The 5000-nt window shown below is 49.1% G+C and overlaps 3 non-coding genes across 3 annotated transcripts in view; all 3 read right to left on the bottom strand.

The window, feature by feature from the left end:
• The window catches only part of LOC149408582 (large subunit ribosomal RNA), a 4064-nt gene extending 3567 nt beyond the window's left edge, over positions 1 to 497 (bottom strand). The window contains exon 1 of the ribosomal RNA XR_016305485.1: positions 1 to 497. This exon is cut by the window's left edge and continues 3567 nt beyond it. This is a non-coding gene — a ribosomal RNA (large subunit ribosomal RNA).
• Positions 498 to 908: 411 nt separating this feature from the next.
• LOC149408581 (5.8S ribosomal RNA) lies at positions 909 to 1070 on the bottom strand. Its single transcript, XR_016305488.1, has one exon. It is a non-coding gene; the product is annotated as a 5.8S ribosomal RNA (ribosomal RNA).
• A 329-nt stretch (positions 1071 to 1399) lies between these two features.
• Positions 1400 to 3339, bottom strand: LOC149408580 (small subunit ribosomal RNA). Its single transcript, XR_016305490.1, has one exon. It is a non-coding gene; the product is annotated as a small subunit ribosomal RNA (ribosomal RNA).
• Positions 3340 to 5000: the final 1661 nt, after the last annotated feature.

Here is a 5000-nt window from a genome sequence, read left to right as displayed (position 1 = left end):
AAGACACGATGAATCTCCCCGTTCGCTCGTTTGAGTTCCACAGGTTTACCCCTGAACGGTTTCACGTACTCTTTAACTCTCTCTTCAAAGTTCTTTTCAACTTTCCCTCACGGTACTTGTTCGCTATCGGTCTCGTGGTAGTATTTAGCCTTAGATGGAGTTTACCACCCACTTAGGGCTGCACTCTCAAGCAACCCGACTCTAGGGAGAGAGACCGTCGCGGCCGGCTACCGTCACCACGGGCCTGGCACCCTCTGCGGGTAAGCGGGCCCCGTTCAAGATGAACTTGGACAGGCAGCCGTGACTAATGACCGCGCGTGTATGTATAACTCTCCTCCCGAACGCTACATTTCCCGGCGGCCCGCCGGGGCCGCAGGATTCAGCGCTGGGCTCTTCCCGTTTCGCTCGCCGCTACTCGGGGAATCCTCGTTAGTTTCTTTTCCTCCGCTTACTGATATGCTTAAGTTCGGCGGGTGATCTCTCCTGATTTGAGGTCGACAACAAAAATTTTATAAATTCGAGAAGTACGCAAAGCAACAGTGTGCGCGTATTCTCGCCCGTGCAGACTCTGTCAAGCGGGCGCGAAACCGACGAGCGTCCGCGGAGGTGCGCGCGGCCGAGAGCGCGAAGATCGCCCCGGACAGCCGACCGCTCGCGCGGTAGACTGCCCAGTTTTCAGCGTCGTCGCTAGCTCAAGGCTCGCACGCGTTCCTCCGCGTTTGGTATAACGCAAGCGGAAATCGCGCGCATCGAGAGAGCACTTCGTCAAATTTAACCGGACGCCGAGGTCCCGGCGCGCGTCTCCGAGGAGACGACGCGCGCGGGCCCCGGCGACGCCGGCAACGCTCGCTCTGCGCGCCCCCGTCCGAGGACGGGGGCGAGAGAACAGTCTGGTCGCATTGTGTGCGCGACCCTCAAACAGGAGTGGTCCGTCGACAAACTACGTCTTGCTCGGACCGCAATGTGCGTTCGAAATGTCGATGCTCATGTGTCCTGCAGTTCACACTCTGACGCGCATTTAGCTGCGTTCTTCATCGACCCACGAGCCGAGTGATCCGCCGTTCAGGGTAATAATGATAAAACAAACATAAATAGATACGTTTTAGTTTTCGGTTTTTACAATTTGGTTTGCGTTTTCGAAATGTTTATAATTCCATTCGACAAAAAGATTAATTTTGTACCGCCGCCTTCACGGCGACGGGTAAAATTTCACCGGACGAGCGGATAGAGGACGGAGCCCTCCTCCGCTCGACGCCGGCGGTTCTCGGTTCGCATCGGCGCCCTAGGGCGATCTCCGACGCAGTAATTTAGCATTCGTTCGATTATGGTTTATATGTATAATATGTTTTGTTTCATAATAATATTTCATATCATGGAAAGCACAAACATTAAACACAGGAAATGATCCTTCCGCAGGTTCACCTACGGAAACCTTGTTACGACTTTTACTTCCTCTAAATGATCAAATTCGGTCAAACTTTCCGACGCGTCGGATGCCCGTGAGAGCTTCCGCGCACCAGTCCGAAGACCTCACCAAATCATCCATCGGTAGTAGCGACGGGCGGTGTGTACAAAGGGCAGGGACGCAATCAACGCGAGCTGGTGACTCGCTTTTACTAGGAATTCCTCGTTCATGGGGGAGAATTGCAAACCCCAATCCCTATCACGAAGGGGTTTCATCGGGTTACCCGGGCCGTTAGGCCAAGGAGGACACGCTGATCCCTTCAGTGTAGCGCGCGTGCGGCCCAGGACATCTAAGGGCATCACAGACCTGCTATTGCTCAATCTCGTGCGGCTATATATACCGCCGGTCCCTCTAAGAAGATTTTCATTGTACGCCGGTAGTGAAGACCGCGAAACGCACGACCCCGACGCGCGAACGCCGAAGCCGCGCGCACACGGACCCTCGTGATACCGGTTGCACGTCTATTTAATAGGCTAGAGTTACGTTCGTTACCGGAATTAACCTGACAAATCGCTCCACCAACTAAGAGCGGCCATGCACCACCACCCACCGAATCGAGAAAGAGCTGTTAATCCGTCAATCCTTCCAGTGTCCGGGCCTGGTGAGTTTTCCCGTGTTGAGTCGAATTAAGCCGCAGGCTCCACTCCTGGTGGTGCCCTTCCGTCAATTCCTTTAAGTTTCAGCTTTGCAACCATACTCCCCCCGGAGCCCGAAAGCTTTGGTTTCCCGGGAGCTGCCCACCGGGTTAAAATTATGAAACTTCGGCGGATCGCTGGCTGGCATCATTTATGGTTAGAACTACAGCGGTATCTAATCGCCTTCGAACCTCTAACTTTCGTTCTTGATTAATGAAAACACCTTTGGCAAATGCTTTCGCTTTAGTCCGTCTTGCGACGATCCAAGAATTTCACCTCTAACGTCTCAATACGAATGCCCCCAGTCGTCCCTATTAATCATTACCTCTGGTATCAGAAAGCCAACAAAACAGAACCGAGGTCCTATTCTATTATTCCATGCGTACAATATTCAGGCAAGTGTTAGCCCGCTTTGAGCACTCTAATTTGTTCAAAGTAAACAGCCGCGACGGCCCGCCTCGGTGCGCGGCCGACCGTGAGGCCGACCGACACACGCCGGCGGTGGACGCACCGGCGAGAAGCCCCGCAGACGTGCCTGTCGTACCGCATTCGGTAGACCGACACCGCAGGACACAATTTCAACTACGAGCTTTTTAACCGCAACAACTTTAGTATATGCTATTGGAGCTGGAATTACCGCGGCTGCTGGCACCAGACTTGCCCTCCAATGGATCCTCATTAAAGGATTTAAAGTGTAATCATTCCGATCACGAGGCCTCGGACGAGTCCCGTATCGTTATTTTTCGTCACTACCTCCCCGTGCCGGGAGTGGGTAATTTGCGCGCCTGCTGCCTTCCGTGGATGTGGTAGCCGTTTCTCAGGCTCCCTCTCCGGAATCGAACCCTGATTCCCCGTTACCCGTGACAACCATGGTAGTCGCATAAACTACCATCGACAGTTGATAAGGCAGACATTTGAAAGATGCGTCGCCGGTGCTAGACCGTGCGATCAGCTCAAAGTTATCTAGAGTCATCTCGAATGGCGACGGACGGGGCGCGAACCCCGCCGCCGATTGGTTTTTGATCTAATAAAAGCATTCCTCCCGTTACCGGTCAGAACCTCGTTTGCATGTATTAGCTCTAGAATTGCCACAGTTATCCAAGTAACCGTGTACGATCTAAGGAACCAAAACTGATATATTGAGCCATTCGCGGTTTCACCTTAATTCGGCTTTTACTGAGACTTGCATGGCTTAGTCTTTGAGACAAGCATATGATTACTGGCAGGATCAACCAGGGAGCTGCACCACCGTCGGAGGGTTTTTAATCCTCCGAACGACAGAGGCCCGCCCTCGCGTAGAGGGCGCGGACAACACGGCGTTAAAGAACACGCGACGGAGTCACCCGCACGAGTCACGCTCATTATGCGTACCGCTATATTCTCCCGCTCGGCGACCGTCGCTAGACGAAAGCTCCGCGGGAAAATTTTTGCTTCAAACGAAGAAAGCGCGCGTAGGACGGCTCCCGCCCGAGAGAGAGAGACCGCACCCGCGACGACGCTATCGTCCGATTTATAATTCCCATTCGTAAAACGTGTACACCGAAAGCGCACGCCTTTGGCGAGGCAACAGTGAGACGGGGATAAAATCCTCCGCCTTTGCTTTTGAAAATTCTGCTCGCGCGGAACTCCAGAGTCAAAACATGAGCGCGAACGCCGCGCAGAAGCGGGCGTCACGTAGTTTCTCGCAAATAACACCGCCGACACGACCGATAGGCCGCCGCAGTTTGCGAACGCCGTGCATCGAGAGCCCGCCACACTCGGCGGGCACAAAGCTGTGCCGGGTCGCGTTCTCGCTCGGGACGGCGCCGAGCGCGATGCGCCCGCTCCGACCCCTCGAAGGCGCGCAGGCGGCCGGGCCGTCGGGCCTCGGGCGGCTCGCGAAACCGGGCACAAGGCGCTCGGTCTCGGTAAATAAATTTACTCTCGTCACTTACTTTCGTATTCGCATTTTGGAAATTTTAAATTATTTCATTTAATCGATGATACCGACCGACCGTTCCCGGTGAGTTTAAAAAAACTTAATACAGAGGTACGTAGTTATTTCAAATTTACACAATAAGAACATATTTCAAATAAAAATAAAAACTTAACATAGATATAATAATAATAATAATAATAAATAACTAACATAACTAACTAAATATATAACTAACAGATCGAGCGATTAGTCATAATAGAACCGATATAGTTTTACATGACAAAATTTTTAAAAATAACTTATATCATCGATGTCGCTATTCCGAATTCCTGTAATATTCAAAAATCTGTTAGTGAAAAAATAAGAAAATACACAGATTTAGGAAATGAGAAAAAAAGAATTTGGCATTCTCAGACTATAAAAATATTACCATTCGTTATTTCGGCTACCGGCATTATACCTAGCTCTCTTATTAAAAATTTAGGCGTATTAGATCTATCAAAAAATTTATATATAAAGATGCAAAAGTCGGTCATTTTGAATACATGTAGGATAACAAAAGATTTTTTTAAATGTTTATGTTGAGGGATCTGTAGGATTTATTTATAGGCCCCGTTAGGAGTTCTACCGAGCCGAACCCTCCGATATGAAAATATCTGGAGTCGGTGAATTATTTTCCCATTTGATCTCTGTTGAGTTGACGTGTTGTTCTTGTATTGTTTTGTATTTATTTTACTTTTTTAAATTTAAATTCCATTGACAAAGATCAATTTTTTGCTAATAAGTATTGGCAAAAAATTTTTATTGGCATAAAATTATATTGGCAGAAGATTTTATTGGCATCAAATTTTATTGGCAGAAAATTTTATTGGCCTAAAATTTTATTGGCATAAAATTATATTGGCAGAAAATTTTATTGGCATCAAATTTTATTGGCATCAAATTTTATTGGCAGAAAATTTTATTGGCATAAATTTTAATG

Source organism: Hesperophylax consimilis, unplaced genomic scaffold (assembly GCF_061612785.1).
Source record: "Hesperophylax consimilis isolate HC1 unplaced genomic scaffold, BYU_Hcon_1.0 scaffold_174, whole genome shotgun sequence".
NCBI classification, from domain to species: domain Eukaryota; kingdom Metazoa; phylum Arthropoda; class Insecta; order Trichoptera; family Limnephilidae; genus Hesperophylax; species Hesperophylax consimilis.
This window is presented reverse-complemented; position numbering and strand designations above follow the sequence as displayed.